Here is an 18,703-nt window from a genome sequence, read left to right on the forward strand (position 1 = left end):
GTGGTAGAGATTACTTGCTATTTTTTGGAGTTTTCACTGATGATGTGCACAACTGAGGCATGAAAAAAGTGCAAGAGGAAATGACTTGTGCAAACATCTTGAGAAAAAGTATTCTGGGGAATGGGAAACAAGTTCAAAAGCCCTAAGTGGGAAGGAAGCAGGCTGAGTGTGTTAGTAGCAGCATAAGAAGATTGCAGAGCGTTGAGAAAGGATAAAGCAGAGGAGGAAAAAGACGGAGAAGACTTCTTTACTCTAGGTGAGTTGGGACACCACTAACATCTTCAACCTAAGTTGTCTTCAATCTCATTAGGGCCCCTTAAGTTGCTGAGTGTGTTAGGAGACAGTTATCATTATTCAGGTAGGAGAAGGTAGCTTGGATCAATGCAGTGTTATGGAGATTATGGGTGAGATCAGATTTGAAACACTTTGCAACAAAGAGTTAAGCAAATCATTTTTCCTAGTCAGCTGCCATGATAATTTCTGTTAGGGAGGCACATGCCTCTATTAGGACGCAGAATCAATAACTTTTCCTGGCCTGTAGGTTGAAATAAAGAGCTTGAATGATGGCTGACTGCCAGGATTCCAGCCATGAGAAAAAGAACTCTATAAGGCAATGAGAAGAATTTGGACGTGGGGTAATGGGACGTAGAGGGTTAAGAGAGAGGGTTTTGAAAGGGGGGCCCAGATGAGAGAATGTAGATAGCTGCACCAGGGATTCTTCCCCACTGTTTCCAAATCTGCAATATTACTACATTCTTGAGGTGATTGAATTTCTCGTGGAGAGGCAGCTGTTCCAAAACTGGTTTGACACAGGGATGAAGCTGAGGCAGCATCAAGGACAACTCAGTGAGGCAGCCTTCAACAGATCTGGGGATATTTGAAACTTAAGGAAGACTCGGTGAACTGAGCCCATTAGTCACTTTATTAGACTGCTAGTCATGAACCCTATGCAAATCCCATATGGAATATGACCTCGTGGTCCTACTTTTAAATCATAGAACATACACCTGTTTTTCTAGTGGGCAATTGTAACTGGATGTTACCAGTTTCTCACATTTCTGATTCAGTTTCCTACTGTGCTCACCACCGCCTCACCCTCTTCTCCTTCCCCATCTCTAGGCAGAGAAACAATTTTGTAAGTTAATGGGGGAAAGAAAGTTCTTTATTGCCTTTTCTAAAATTGGTCTATAAACTTATAGGAAAAACCTTTGTCATGGAACTAAGCCCAGGCTACCACCTGAAGCACATTCCACCAAATTTCATATTAAAAATTCTAGGGAATAATCATAGTTATCTAGGCAACACATTTGCTAAAATAATATAAATAAGGTTGTTTGCTTGACACTTGTTATTAAGAAAGAAGGAAATTCACCTAGGCAAGCAGGTTAAATGTAATGATCAGACATAAAAGTTCTTTATAACCTGAGCATCTTTGTAACCTGTACATCTTTGTATTGTTCTATAGGAAATAGGTGATATGTGGGAAAGAAAAGTTTGTTGCATATCTAAATGTATAAGCCTTTAGCTCAACAATTATTGAGTAAAATAAAATGACAAATATAGTTAATATATTTAACTGTGATTTGATATTGTGATATGTGCATGGATTTAATTAACCATAATAGAGAGCATAGTATATCTTATCTAATTTTATAAAATTAATGAGCTTTCAATACATCCTGACTTTGAGAGAAAAAAAATTTTTTAAACGTTTTAATAAAATTTTCAAAAGTATTTGATGTTGTTTTGCTTTTTTTTTTGAGACAGAGAGCCTCAAGCTGTCCCCCTGGGTAGAGTGCTGTGGTATCACAGCTCACAGCAACTTCCAACTCCTGGGCTCAAGCGAGTCTCCTGCCTCTGCCTCCCAAGTAGCTGGGACCACAGGCATCCGCCACAATGCCTGGCTATTTTTTGGTTGCAGTTGTCATTGTTGTTTGGTGGGCCGGGGCTGAATTTGAACCTGCCACCTTAGGTATATGTGGCTGGAGACTTAGCCACTTGAGCCACAGGCGCTGAACCTTATTTTGCTTTTTAATGAAACATCACACTGCAAGGAAAGTTTTCATTTTTATGACATCTTAAAAACAGCAGGTGGATGAAATATGCATAAATTCCAGTCATGTTTATGTTGATTATCTTGGTGAAATCCAGTAGTACTATCAGATCATCCAATAATAAGATTCAAACAGTATTGTTCAAACAGGTAACTCAGTGGGATCAAAATAAAAATAAAAGAGTGCAACTATTGTTCTCCAATAATAGGAAGGAGGTGGATGTAAGAACCTTGGCAGAGGGACAGAATAATATTCTTTATAAATGCTTTTAATTTAAAGTAATAAAACAGTCTTCTCCATTACCTTTAAAATGATATCATATATTTTGAAAGTCACAGCAGTAAGCTTGAAACAACTTAAAAAAGAGTAGCGTCATTTATCAGCTTACACATAGGAGGAACTTGGTGGGCAATCAGAGATGATTTCAGTAGTTCTAAGCACTGTAACTTCTTGTAATGAGAAGATCCCACTTTAAAGCTTTATCACTTACAAAAATCATGTAAGTGGGTGTTCTGTTTATATCCACAGATATAGCTACTGTCAGTAGGGTGAACGAAATCTAATTTTATTACAATGCTGTTAGATGAAAAAAGCAAAATAAAAGTGCACAGTAAAATCTTATCCCCTGTGAATGACACTTTTTTTCACATGCATACTGCATGATAGAATTCTGGCTACATAATGCTCAAACTTACCAATTTTTATATTCATTTTGTCAATTTGCAGGGTTTTTTTTTTTTTTTTACAGAAAACAGTCATTACTAAAATATGGAATTTTAACATAAATTCACTTTTTTAACAAGTATGGAGAATTATGATCAATGTGTTGTATAGTAGACCATGAACTCTCTTCTTTCATTGCAGTTATAGCATTGCACTGTTACTGATGTAGTTATGTGCTCAGTGGCCTTAAACATGTCATTTTATTTTATGCAATGTATCAAGCATAATTAACAGGGCTTTACAAAAGATATTTTTAAGTCAGTTGAATGAACGAATCAATGAAAGATGAATATTGTGGATAATTTTATTGTTGAGTTCATTTCCTCAACAGTTTCATGTTTATGTACCTATACATATATCATTCTTGAGTTTTTAATACATATATTTTGAATGTATGTATACATTATATATACATTCATAATATGGTATTCTTAATTCCATAAGAATAGATGAATGTACTGATGATGTTGTACGAAGATTTTATATATAAATATATTTAACATATGCTGTAAATGTAAATTTTATGTATTACATAATATAAATTTCTTGTTTAATATTATACCCACTGCTGATTCCTTCCAGATTTATGATTTTTGCATGTACTAACATATAGTCATTGTTGCTCAGTATCTATGAGTGAGTAGTTCCAGAACCAATCCCCCAGCTCAGAATCACTAAACCCTGGGATATTCAAGTTTGTTATAGAAAATGGAGCTCTACTTGTGTATAACCTACATAAATCCTGATATATAATATAAATCAGGGGTCTTCAAACTTTTTAAACAGGGGGTCAGCTCACTATCCCTCAGACCGTTGGAGGGCCGGACTGTGGGCCCCAGGATGAGTTGGCTGCTAAGCAAGATAGGCAGCGGCGGCAAAAACACCAGGCGGGCCGGATAAATGTCCTAGGCAGGCAGCATGTGGCCTGCAGGCTGTAGTTTGAGGATGCCTGATTTAATCCCTAGGGTACTTAAAGTACCTAATACAATGTGATATGTAAATAGTTATTACACTATATTATATAGTGAATAATAACAAGAAAACAAAGCCATGTGTGTTTCATAAAGATACAACTATTGTGGACCTATCTACATTTTTGATCCATGGTTGGTAGACTCCCAGATACAATGGGACAACCAGGTGGGTAAAATTTTTCCAGTAACTAAATTTCTTTGAAAACTAATTGAATACAGAATTGTATTATCCTGAACTATAGGATATAGTGATTCATTTTGTTGCAATCCATACCCTATAAACTTCATTCTGCTGTTACAACACACTTGGAGAAGGCAGGCAGATGGCAAGAAGAAATTAAAGTGGTTTAAAAAAAAAAAAAAAGAAAAAAGCTGTTTTGTGATGGAAACCAAAAAGTCTCTAAAGTATACAGTATTCTCTATAATAAGATGTTGTTGATATAGTATTTTTTATCTTTTTGTTTGCCAGTACAAGAAAACATATTTCTAAATGTGAAGAAAAATTTTTTTAAAGAAAAGACTTTAACTCAGTACTACTCTCTGCATCTAAACCAACAGGGGCTGTGATGTTCAGTGCTGACTGTTCGTGCCTGTCTTATAGCTGGTTCAGTGGTAATGGCCCCCAGACACCTAATCATAGGTTCAAGATATCTTGATCCTCTTTTAATATGCAAGCATCTTGAGACACTTCCTGGTGTGATGTAATTTCTTGTGGGGTCCTATAATGCATCTTGTTACTGGTGTAATTGAGAACAAGCAACGTGGCCTGACACTGGCTCTCTGAATGGTGAATTTATAAAAAGAAGAAAGTAAAGGTTACTTGTTCTTTTTTAGCAGATGACATGTAAAGTTAGCAAGGAATGTCAAAAAAAAGTAACTCTTATTTCCTTGTTTTATCTGCATTGCCAACCCTATTTCTCTCCATGTTCATTCTCAACACTGACTAGTACTTTATTCTGTAACATTAAAAGCATTAAAAAATAAAAATATGCAAGAAAATCAAAACTCAAGGGGTATAAGATTTATACCTGATTTATAATTATCTGCTATGTAATGTTAGTATTATCCAACAATTAACTATTAAAGTAGAAAGAGATGTGGGAAACCATTTAGTCCAAATAACTCTCTTTAAATGTAATTGTGTTTTAAAACTCACTGTGAGCATACATACTACTACATTCATTTACTCTTTTATTGTGCTTATGTGTCTGCAATATTCTTCTTTATTGACATTAAAGACAAATAAAAATCTCTGAATACCTAAATGTTAGATACATTGATGTTAAATGATTTAAAAGGAATACATGCATATGGATTTATATCACCTGCTATTGCTATGTCCAACATTTGGGAACATAAATAAAACATGAGCCATTCTATTCCACTCAACTCCCCCTTTTTTTTTCAATGTAGTCTATTCATTTATTCTTCACAGATGAAAATGCTTATTATGTCACTATTAAAATTAAATTGTTAACACTTTCTTTTTTTTTTTTTTTTTTTTTTGCAGAGACAGAGTCTCATTTTATTGCCCTCAGTAGAGTGCTATAGTGTCACAGCTCACAGCAACCTCCAACTCCTGGGCTTGGGCGATTCTCTTGCCTCAACCTCCTGAGTAGCTGGGACTACAGGTGCCCACCACAACACCCAGCTATTTTTTTTGCTGCAGTTTGGCCGGGGCAAGTTTTGAACCAGCCGCCCTTGGTATATGGGGCCAGCACCCTGCCCACTGAGCCACAGGGGCCGCCCAAATTGTTAACACTTTCTTGAACTCGCACATATTATTTACAAATCTTTGCTTATTCTTTAATTTATCAATTTATTTGTTTATGGCTCTAGTCCACTGGGAAACATTTAATGGCCGTTAGTTTGTACCAGGCTGTTATTGTGTACATTTAATTTTCTGAGATAATATTAAGAAAATAATTTTCAGGATATTATTTGAAGCTTATCCTCCCTCTCTTTGTATTCTCACAACACTACTTTAACATCAGTTATTTAAGCAGAAACCACAGAATTCTATAAGCACCACTTTCAAGAGGAGACTAATATTGTTGAGAACACAGTGTAAAATGTCCCCTTAAAATAATAGCTGAGTCAATAATCTTGAAAGATAAAATGGTTTGGATTTGCACTGTGTAAAAGAGAAGTTCAAAAGGGATCACTTCTATGGTTTATCCTACAAGGGTACAAGTGAATCTTTCTATGAGTAGAATATAAACATCTTAACACAATAACTAAGAAAATGACATAAAGAAAATGACTAAAGAAAATGACATAAATGACTATGTTAACCAGTTTGATGAAAATATTTCAAATTGTATATGAAAACACCACACTGTACCCTAGGATTGCATTAATGTACATAGCTATCATTTAATTAAAAAAAAAAACTTTGCATTGATGGTGTACAGTCAACAGTCTGAACAAAATTTTAATCCAGGACCAATAGATGTGGAAAAATTACAAATTATGTCAAAAGTGTTACCTGACCAGATTAAATGAAAGCCCACAAGTGGAAAACGCCAAAAACTTAGACACTGCACTTGCTTTTCAATGCCAGGACAACATCTCAGTATCTCTTGACTTTAGATTACTGTCAGGTCAAAAGTTAGGGGAAACAGGAGAAGAAAAATCCAGAACTGAATGAAAGTTTACTCAATAGACATGGAAATTGATGTAAGAAATGATCAAATAGATTATGAATTATCAAGATTATGGTATGTGCCATCACTAGAGGTGGAAATTGTGCACAGTTAAATTATTATAAAACAATGAATCAACTTACATTCTTTTCACTGTGTCAAAATATAAATTTAACAGCTGCTAATCTCAAAAGGAGAATCAATTATTAAAAGAAATAACATCTAGGAACTATGAATCAGCAAGTTTAGGATCATAATTACCTTTTTCATCTCCCACATAGACTCAAGATGATATAGTTTTTTACTCCTTTTTTACTCCTACATGATTTTTACCCATTTTACTCATTTTTTACTCCAACTTGATTTTTAAATTTCTTTACAGTATGATTGTCTCCAAGATTATTGCTTACCTTCTGATTTCTCACTCACAGGACTTACCATCAAGAAGGATTCCACCTAACATCAACTTGGAGAGACTTTTTGATCTATCTCCATTCTTGTTTCTACCCAACCAATTTTAATTGAGTGGTTGAAATAAGGATGGAAAACTATGTGTCTTGTATATTATGAACATGGAAATAGGAATAAGTTTTATCACATGAGAAATTCTAAAAAAAAAAAAAAAAGAGCAATAGTTGAATGAAAACTCTAAGATACATAAGTTATGATTTTTTTCTTTTTTTTATTAAATCATAGCTATATACATTAATGCAGTCATGGGGTATAGTGTGCTGTTTTTATATACAATTTGAAATACTTTCATTTCAACTGGTTAACATAGCCTTCATGGTATTTTCTTAGTTATTGCGTTAAGACATTTATATTCTACATTTAGAAGATTCACATGTACCCTTGTAAGATGAACCATAGTTGTTATCCCACCAATCATCCTCCCTCCACTCATCCTACCCTGTCCCCCCCTCCCCTTTCTCCATATTCTTGGGCTATATAATTGGGTTACAGCTTTCATATAAAAGCTATAAATTAATTTCAAAGTAGGGCTGAGTACATTGGATACTTTTTCTTCCATTCTTGAGATACTTTGCTAAGAAGATTGTGTTCCAGCTCCAACCATCTAAACATGAAGGAGGTAAGGTCTTCATCTTTCTTTAAGGCTGCATAATATTCCATGGTGTACATATATCACAATTTATTGATCCATTCCTGGGTTGATGGGCACTTGGGTTTCTTCCATGATTTAGCAATTATGAATTGGGCTGCAATAAAAATTCTGGTACAAATGTCTTTGTTGTAGTGTGATTTTTGATCTTCTAGATGTATAACTAGTAGAGGAATTGTAGGATCAAATGGCAGGTCTATTTTTAGTTTTCTAAGTGTTCTCCAAACATCTTTCCAAAAGGAACATATTAGTTTGCATTCCCACTACCAGTGTAGAAGTGTTCCCCTTTCTCCATATCAATGCCAGCATCTCTGGTTTTGGGATTTTGTGATGTAGGCTAATCTTACTGGAGTTAGATGATATCTCAAAGTAGTTTTGATTTGCATTTCTCTGATGAGTAATGATGATGAGCATTTTTTCATATGTCTGTAGGCCATGCACCTGTCTTCTTCAGAGAAGTTTCTCTTCAAGTCCCTTGCCCACCCTAAGATGGGATCACTTGTTCTTTTCTTGCTAATATGTTTGAGTTCTCTGTGGATTCTGGTTATTAAACCTTTGTTGGAGACATAACCTGCAAATAGCTTCTCTCATTCCAAGAGCTGTCTGCTTGCTTTACTTACTGTGTTCTTGGCTGTACAGAAGCTTCTTAGTTTGATTAGGTCCCAGTAGTGTATTTTTGATTTTGCTTCAATTGCCCAAGGGGTCCTCCTCATAAAATATTTGCCCAGGCCGATTTCTTCAAGTGTTTTCCCTCCACTTTCTTCTAGTATTTTTATAGTTTCACATCTTAAGTTTAAATCTTTAATCGAAGGAGAGTCTATCTTAGTTAATGGTGAAAGGTGTGGATCCAGTTTCAGTCTTCTATAGGTCACCATCCAGTTAGCCCAGCACCATTTGTTAAATAGGGAAGCTTTTGCTCACTAAATGTTTTTAATTGGCTTTTCAAAGATCAGATAATAGTAAGTAGCTGGGTTCATCTCTTGGTTCTCTATTCTGTTCCATACATCTACCTCTCTGTTTTTGTACCAGTACTATCCTGTTTTGATCACTATCGATTTATAGTATAATAAAGGTCTGGTAGCATGATTCCTCCTGCTTTGTATTTATTTCTGAGTAATGTCTTTGCTATTTGAGGTTTTTTTCTGATTCTATATAAAATGAAGTATTATTTTTTGAGATGTTTAAAGTATGACACTGGGGCTTTAATAAAGATTGCATTAAAATTATATATTGCTTTGGGTAGTGTGGACATTTTAATAATGTTGATTCCTCCAAGCCATGAGGATGGTATGTTTTTCCATTTGTTAACGTTTTCATCTATTTCTTTTCTTAGCGTTTCATACTTCTCTTTATAGAGATCTTTAACATCCTTTCTTAGGTAAACTGCCAAATCTTCTTTGGCACTACTGTGAATGGAATAGAGTTCTTGACTGTTTTTTTAGCTTGACTATTATTGGTATATATAAAGGCTACAGATTTATGAGTGTTGATTTTGTAGCCTGAGATGCTATTGTATTCCTTGATCACTTCTCAGAGTTTTGTAGTAGAATCCCTGGTGTTTTCCAGGTATACAATCATATCATCTGCAAAGATGAAAGTTTGATCTCTTCTGACCCTATATGGATATCATTGATCACATTTTCTTCCCTAATTGTGATGGCTAAAACTTCCATTACAATGTTAATGAGCAGTGGAGACAATGGTCAACCTTGCCTGGTTCCTGATCTGAGTGGAAATGGTTTCAATTTAACTCCATTCAATACAATATTAAATGTGGGTTTGCTGTAGATGACCTCTATTGGTTTAAGAAATGTCCCTTCTATACCAATTTTCTTAAGTGTCCTGATCATGAAGGGATGCTGAATATTATCAAAAGCTTTTTCTGCATCAAATGAGAGAATCATATGGTCTTTGTTTTTTAATTTGTTTATGTGATGAATTATATTTATAGATTTACATATGTTGAACCAGCTTTGGAACCCTGGAATAAAACCTACTTTGTAGTGGTGTATAATTTGTTTGATGTCTTGCTGGATTCTGTTAGGATTTTGTTGAATATTTTCACATCAATATTCATTAGTGATATTGGTCTATAATTTTCTTTTCTTATTGAGTATTTTCCTGGTTTGGGATCAGGGTGATGTTAGCTTCATAGAATGTGTTGGGTAGTATTCCTTTTTTTCTATATTTTAGAAAAGGTTAAGTAATATAGGTACTAGTTCCTCTTTAAAGGTTTGGTAGAATTCTGACATAATACCATCTGGTCCTGGGTTTTTCTTTTTAGGGAGATTTTGTATAGTTGATGCTATTTCCGAACTTGATATAGGCCTGTCCAACATTTCCACTTGATTCTGGCTAAGTCTTGGAAGGTAGCGTGCTTCCAAGTATTGGTTGATTTCCTTCAGATTTTCATATTTCTGAGAATAAAATTTCTTGTAATATTCATTAAGGATTTTTTTGAATTTCTAAGGGATCTGTTGTTATGTTTTATGTTGTCTTTACCATTTCTGATTGATGAAATTAGAGATTTTACTCTTTTTTTCCTGGTTAGGTTGGGCAAAGGTTTATCTATTTTATTGACCTTTTCAAAAAACCAACTTTTTGATTTATTGCTCTGTTGTATAATCCTTTTGTTTTCAATTTTATTTAATTCTGCTCTAATTTTGGTTATTTCTTTTCTTCTGCTGGGTTTGGGATTGGAATATTCTTCCTTTTCTAGTTGCTTGCAATGTCTTATTAAGTTGTTAACTTCCTCTCTTTCCGTTCTCTTGAGGTAGGCTTGCAGTGGTATAAATTCCCTCTTAGGACTGCCTTGGTGGTGTCCCAGAGGTTCTGATAATTTGCGTCTTCATTATCATTTTGTTCCAAAAATTTTGTTATTTCTTTCTTAATCTCGTCTCTGACCCATCTATCATTCAGCATAAGGCTATTTAGCTTACATGTTTTTGTATGAGTCTGCAAATTCCTGTTGTTACTGAGTTCAATTTTTATTCCATGATGATCCGAGAAGATTTAAGGAATAATTTCTATTCTTTTAAATTTGCTGAGGTTAGACTTGTGACCTAAGATGTGAACAATTTTGGAGTATGTTCCATGGGCTGATTAGAAAATGTGTATTCAGTTTTATTAGGATGAAATGTTCTGTAGATGTCTGTTAAATCCAAATCTTAGATGGTTATGTTTAAATCTAAAATTTCTTTGCTCAGCTTCTTATTGGAGGATATATCCAAAATTGCCAAAGGAGTGTTAAATTCTCTGACTATGATGGAGCTGGAAGACATCAAGTTGTTCATGCTTGTTAGAGTGTCTCTTATAAATTGAGGTGCATTTTGGTTGGGTGCATAAATATTAATAATTGAAATCTCATCATATTGAGTATTATCCTTTACAAATATAAAGTGACCACCCTTATCCTTGCTTACTTTTGTTATTTTAAAGCCTATTGTGTCTGCGAATAAAATTACAACACCTGCTTTTTTCTACTTTCCATTTACTAGGAATATAGATAACCATCCCTTCACCCTGAGTCTATATTTATCTTAAGGTAAGATGAGATGCTTGTATCCAGCGGATATCTGTCTCTTTGGGCAACCAGAGGAATCCAGGCACCTTCTCTGTTGGCAGCCATTGACAGATAGATCTGGGATGTGAGTAAACGGAAGTGGTAGTGGCCTGGGTGGAGTGCTGGGGCTAGAATATGAGCCCCAGACCTGGCAGACTCCCAGGGTGGTACTGACTCAGAGGACTGCTTTACTGAGGCTAAGATGCACCCAGCCCTCAGGGTATCATAGCTGAGACAAAGGCGGGCTGGCAGAGATTGGAACTGACAGCTCAGTGTGAGCTCTAACTGCTCATAGCTGACCGGAACTGAATCTCAGTTTCTGTTACCTCAAGCTGCGTGTGATCTGCAGGGGAATATAGGCGGGACAGAAACAAATTCTGTAAAGTTGTGCTGTTTTGCCAGCAACATCAATCAGGGGTGGGGCTGGAACAGAGTGAACTGCCCCAGCCTCCATTAAGCACCCGAGGTTGTCAGGCCTCACCTCCTCCTGCTGGATAGTGGCAGAGAGCTGTAGCCTTGCTGAGGAGACATAGATCTCCTTTTGACTCAGGCAGGCACAACCCCTTGGGGCATCTGCTCTTTGGGGGGAACTGGGTCACAGCCCTTTGGGGTTACCAATGACTGGGTGTGACAGAAGTGCAGGTTGGGGAAGGAGGCATCAACCTTGCCAGACTAATTTATTTGCTGGGTTGGTCCTTCTGTCCTCATGGAGCACCAGAGCAAGTCATATCTGAGCTGCCAACAGACCCCTGCTATCTAGTTGCCAGAAACCTTTTAAACTCCTCCACCTGAGAGCAGTACTGTCTGGGACAATTGATTTGGACCTCTTGAACTGGGCCAATCACCAGAGGACTATCCAAAGTGGAACCCTGGGTGTGTGGTTATGGGAAGGTTTGATTTTCCTTTCTGAATTGTTGCCTGTTGGGGGGGGGGATGGGATGACATAATTGCTGGTATTTCTCCACAGCTGGGACTTCAACTTAGAGTAACTGATTTACTAGGGTAGAAAAGAGACCAGCTGAAAACAAGACAGAGCCACTTAGTCCACCACACCAGACAGGCTCCCAGTTTCTCAAGCCATAGCACTGTACAGGTCCTTGGCAAAACTCTAGGGGAAAAGGTATAGACACCAGTCCCAGCCTTTGGGCAAAGGGCTAGTTTATCACTACTCTTGGAGCCCCTAATCCAACTTCTCCTTATCTGCTCATCTAGCCAAATGGTGTAAATTAAGCATGGGGTGGAATCAGTGGAAAAACTCCAGGAACATGAATAACCAGAGTAGATCATCAGCCTCAAGGAAGAATAGGGCAGATGCAACTGAAGATCCTATCCATAAACAGATGGCTGAGATGTGTGAAATTGAGTTCAGAATCTTGATAGCAAATAAGATAAACAGAATGGAGGAAAGGAGGGAATTAGAACTTAAAGGAGTTATTCAAAAGATGTCTCAAGAATTCAACGACTTCAAAGATAAAATGACCAAAGATTTGGACACATTGAAGTAAGAAGTTGCAGCCCTCAAAGATCTGAAAAATATGGTAGAATCCCTCACTAACAGAATGGAGCAGGCAGAAAAAAGGATCTCTGACATTGGAGACAAAGCTTTTGAATGTGCCAAAACGCTCAAAGACAAAGAGAAATGGAGAGCAAAAATGGATCATTCTCTCAGAGAGCTCTGGGATAATTTGAAGAAAACTAATATTAGTCTTATAGGAATCCCTGAAGGCAAGGAAATTGCTTCACAAAACACAGAGGCCCTTCTTCATGAAATTATGAAAGAGAACTTTCCAGACATGCCAAGATATTCTGAAATTCAGATAGCAGACAGTTTCAGAACCCCCAGGCACATCATAATTAACTTCACTAAACTTAATATAAAAGAGAAAATTCTGAAAGCAGCCAGATGTAAGAAAACCATAACCTATAAGGGGAAGAATATTAGAATGACTGCAGATCTCACTGCTGAAAACTTTCAGGCTAGAAGAGGGTGGTCATTGACTTTTAATCTTCTAAAACAAAATAATTTTCAACCCAGGATCCTGTATCCTGCTAAACTGAGTTTCATTTATGATATAGAAATTAAACATTTTAATGACATTCACATGTTGAAGAAATTTGCCATAACTAAACCAGCTCTGAGGATATTCTCAGGCCTATCCACCATAATGACCAGTGCAATCCTCTACCAAGAAAGTAAACTCACTCAGAAACTTTTGATCAAGTTCCAACTTCCACAATGGTGAAAGGATTATAAATGACCACTGGGCTTTTAAAAAACTTGATACCCAAAATTTTACCAGGCTTATCAATAATTTCAATTAATGTGAATGGCTTAAATTGTCCTCTAAAGAGGCATAGGTTGGCTGACTGGTAAGTTATAATTTTATGATAGTATTCTCTTCTCAGAAGTGTAAAAAATTAGAATATATGTGTATAATAGAAAACAAATATTCTAAGCATTTTTTTTATTTCAGATTACTATGAAGATACAAATGTTTAGGTTTACATTGTTTTCATTTCTAAGGTAAAGTTCAAGTTGTAGCTGAGCCCTTCACCCAGGAGCCGTGCTGAACATTCTCACATTGTGCACATTAGGTGAGATTTCACTAATTTCCCAGCCTCCTCCTCCTTATCTCCCCCTGTTCTCCCCTCCCCTTGCTGGCCAATACTTGTGTTTTTTCTTTCATCTGGGCATGAAGTAATTTATATATTGATTTCATATTAGTATTGAATATGTTGGATACTTTTTTCTATTCTTGAGATACTTTACCTAGAAGGATATGTTTCAACTTCATCCAGCTAAACACAAAAGATGAAAAGTCTCCATTTTTTCTTATGTCTGAATAAGTACTCCATGGCATACATATACCACAGTTTTAATACATTCATGGGTTGATGGGCACTTGGGTTGTTTCTAGTCTTGGAAATTGTGAATTGAGCTGCAATAAACATTCTGGTGCAAATGTCCTTGTGGTAAAATTATTTTTGTTCTTCTGAACAAATGAGATTGTGGAAGGATGGAAAAAGGAATGATCAAATGGAAGGTGTACTTTTAGTTCTTTGAGAATTCTTCATACTTCTTTCCATAGAGATTATGGAAAGAAGAGAGATTATATTAGTTTGCAATCCTACAGCAGGGCAAGTGTTCTCTTTTCTCTACATCCATGCCATATCTGCAGACTTGGGCCTCTGTAATGTGGGCCAATCTCACTGGAGTTAGATGATGTCTCAGAGTGGTTCTGATTTTCATTTCTCTGATGAGTAGAGATAATGAGCATTTTTTCATGTATTTGATGGCCATTAGTTTGTCTTCATCAGAGAGTTTTGGTTCACGTCTCTTTTCCACTAATAAATGAGAATGTTTTCTCTTTTATTGTTGATTAATTTGAGTTCTCTATAGATTTTAGTTATCAGCCCTTTGTCAGATTCATAGCATACAAATATCTGTTCTCTTTCCAGACTTTTGTTTGCTTTGGTTGTACCCTTAGCTGTGCAGAAGCTTTTTAGCTTGATATTTGACATTGCTTCAAATGCCAAGGGGGTCTTCAGAAAATCTTTTCCGAGGCCAATTTTGTTGAGCATTTTCCTCACACTCTCTTCTAGAATTTTTATGATATCATGTCTTAAATTTAAATCTTTTATCCAGTGAGAGTCAATTTATTGTCAGTGGTGAGAGGTGCAGGTCCAAGGTTCAGACTTCTACATGTGGCTAACCAATTCTCCCAGCACTATTTATTAAATAGGGGTTCTTTTCCCCAGTGCATGCTTTTGTTTGGTTTATCAAAGATCAGATGGTAATATTCGGCTGTGTTCATCTCTACATTCTCTATTCCATTCTATAGGTCTATATCTCTATTTTTGTGCCTGAATCATGCTGTTTTAATCACTATAGATGTGTTGTATAACCTGAAATCTGGTAACGTGATGCCTGTAGATTTGCTTTTGTTTCTAAGAATTGTATAGGTTATTTAAGTTTTTTTTTTTCTGGTTCTATATGAAACAAAGTACTATTTTTTTCAAGTTCTTAAAAGTATAGTGTTGTGCTTTTTAGGGGATTTCATTAAATCTGTAGACTACTTGGGGTAGTATGGACATTTTAACAATGTTGATTCCTCCATACCATACAAGCATGCTATGTCCTGCCATTTGTTAATATCTTATGCTATTTCTTTTCTCAGGGTTTCACAGTTTTCCTTATAGATATCCTTCACATCCTTATTTAGATATATTCCCAGGTATTTCATCTTCTTTGGAGCTACTGTAGAAGGTGTTGTCTTTGATTTCATTCTCAGCTTGACTGTTATTGGCATATATGAAGGCTACTAATTTGTGGACATTGATTTTGCATCCCAAGATATTATCTCACCTTGCCATGCCAAAGTTGAAACTGTGGTATTATTGTTTCCTTTCATAGCAGGGGCAGAGCACAGCTCAGTTCCACAGTCCCCACAGTGTAGAGGGCTCTCAGAGAACCTACCAAACACACTGGCCTCCATAGGGGGCAGTCCATCAGTCACCTAGAGAGGGGGCAGGCTGGGCTGTGGGCTCAGAACTACAAAGAGAAAATTTGTTCACTTTTTCATCAAGCAAGATAGGGACTCAGAGGTAGAAATTCCCAGGTGCAGGAAAACTGGTACCTTGGGGCTCTCTCCTGTGGGAGAAAAGTGAGAGATCCATTTGTTCCTCTTACTTGTTGGCAGAATTCCTGAGACAGGCTGATTGGAGGAGGGGGTCTCTCATCTCCTTTGGCACTGGACTTCTTCAGTCTAGAACTCTAGATGCTCCAGACATGAACTCTGTTATCTTCTTCTTTCTTACCCTTGCAACTTGTCTTGGTGGGGATGATGTGCACCTTCATTTCTTTTCCTTGTGCTCAACTTCCCAATTTGACTTCTCTGAGTTCACTTCAGTCCAACTTTTCTTCTACTGGACAGGAGCTTCTGGCAAATGCTGCTTCTAGTTGGCTATGTTGCTCCTCCCCTTCCCAGTATTTTAAATCACATTATAGCAGGGACATGTTTTCTTTCTTTCTCATTATGAGAAAACTTTACTGTAGGCCCAAGTTCACAAAACAAACCTTATAAATACCATATCTTATATAAGTGATACAAATTTTTTCAATTTATTTAGAAGTTACATTATCAGTGGGGTTTAGTTATTATACAACCAACTTGATCATTGTAGCATTAAATTATCCTAAACTTCCCCTTAATTCAAGCAAAAGAAATATTAGCCAAATTATTTTTATCACATAGGACAAAAATATTACTCTGGATTTAAAATAATGAAACTGAATCTGAAATTCTGTAATCTAACACAAATATTATGATTGTTATATGAGTGGATGCAAATACAATGTGTGATGTGTTCTAAGTATCGAAGTATAGAAATACAGAAACTCTAAGTAACCCCAAATCTACTATCTTTAAATAACGTTAAAATAAATATAGAGGTATATTTAAAATGATATAGTAGTTAGAATAACTACATTTTAAACCTACATTGTAAAAATATTGCATATCCATTTTATGACATATATTGAAAATCTGAAAGCTTTACAGAAAGCTAAATAAATACAGTTTTGGAAGTTACATATTTTATTAAAATATAAGTAAACTTATCAGAAAATTATAGTAAAAATGATGTGCTGAATATTTTCTGTTCTTTACTAAGACATTGAATATTTTAATTTCTTTAAAAAGTCTAGAACTGTACATGTATCGAATGTCTTGTCTTCATATTTTGTGGAAGACGATTTCATATGTTAGTGCTCATTTCTGAATAATGGCAAAAATTTTTCTAAATGAAAGCTATATTTGTATGTGGGATAACTAAAGTAACATTAAGTGAGCAGGTGGCTAGGACTAGAAATCACATTTGTGAATATTTTCTCCAACATCTCCAAGATTATCTTGCAAAATCTTCAAGAAAGAGGCAATTACCTCTCTATCTCTACAATAAAGATAGAACTTTCAGTAGAATGAGTGATAGTAACCAGGGAGGTAAATGGATTGTCAAACTCTGTCACCTTATCACTGAGAATTTCCTACATAAAAATGACAGGGAAGATATGTGATGGCCTTAGACTTAAATGATGGTGGAGCAAAAAATAGAAAAGGACAATCACCTCTATACATGGAATCTGATTCATTCCTCAGGGCAGGATGGTGAGCTGTCTCACAGATAGCTAAGGTATTGTTACAGACTCAGAATGGCAAAGATGGGACATTTGTTGATGGATTGGAGAGTGATAATTATTCTTCCAAAATAATCTGACTGCTACTCCTCTTCAAAATAAGCATCAAAGTGGGAAACAAGGCTGTGGCAGCTATTCATGTGCTTTCAGTGGAGGGTGCCTGTTCTTTCAGTTCAATAGCATGTGGTTTTTCTTAACTTTCGACCAGAAGATGAATTCCTCTGCATGAAGATATTGCAAATCCGGGAAAATAATCAGAAGAAAAACCTATTGCAGAGTTAAAATATTGCCAGTGAAGGATAACAATTTATGTATTAGTATTTTTTAATTGAGTCATAGATTAATTTGTCAGAACACTTGCTTCATGGAAATGAACCCCAAATAAACACAAATAAATAGAAAGAAATATTGGTATATGTTTCCAATGTGGAGCATTGGTGAATACTGGTAGACGCAGCAGTGTTCTGGAAGGCCGACACTGTGGAAAAAGAAATACATACATTTGTTCCGCCTAAATTATTTAATTATACAAGAATCTTACTATTTTTAGGAAGCCATAAAGCTTTATTAATAGATAAAGAATTTGACTATGAATGTATTCCCATAGAACCTCAGCTCTGTCAGACTTTTTTCAATGGTCAATTGCAAGGTAAAGTTGTGAAGAGCATCCTTTAAATGCAGTGCACCTGCATGATGAAAACAAGGGTTCATCTTTTCCTGAGCAAGAAATTTACCCACTTTCTGCTAATCCTTCCAATATGCCAACAACATACAACATGCATTCTGAAGACAAGATTAAAGATCAATAAAGATCACATCAAAAGTACTGAAGGTAAATTATTATAACACAATGAAATTCATTTTATTCTAGCCATTTTAGAAATCATGTCAGGCAGCCAGTTCTTTTTAGCTTAATTATAAAAGAAACATTGATTCAAATAAAAGGGAGAAGGAAAGAAGCAAATTTGTATACATTTTATGACAATTTCACAACTTCCCACTCTGAAATATACCAACAGTCAAAAAAATACAATAACTTATAACCCCCCAAAACAAACTATTACCCAACAAATCCAGTGTAGGCGAAAACGTAGTCTTAACCTACAACTGGGTTTTGATTCCTGGTCTGTACCAACTAAAAACGGAGAACTGCTTTTTAAGGTGGCTATGTGCATTTTTATCATCAATGCCTTCATTTCACCTTTAAATATACATTTTGCCACAAAATTTGGCACAAATGAGACATGCTGTTTTGCAGGAGAGAATGTAAGCAGAGTGCATCCAGAATTTGTAGTCAGGAATAGGAAGTGGTAGATCAGGAAAAGGCATGGGGGCTCGGCACCTGTGGCTCAAGTGGCTAAGGCGCCAGCCACATACACCTTAGGTGGCGGGCTCGAATCCCCAGCCTGGGCCCGCCAAACAACAATGA

Source organism: Otolemur garnettii, unplaced genomic scaffold (assembly GCF_000181295.1).
Source record: "Otolemur garnettii isolate 467f Iridium unplaced genomic scaffold, OtoGar3 scaffold00009, whole genome shotgun sequence".
Taxonomy (NCBI): Eukaryota; Metazoa; Chordata; class Mammalia; order Primates; family Galagidae; genus Otolemur; species Otolemur garnettii.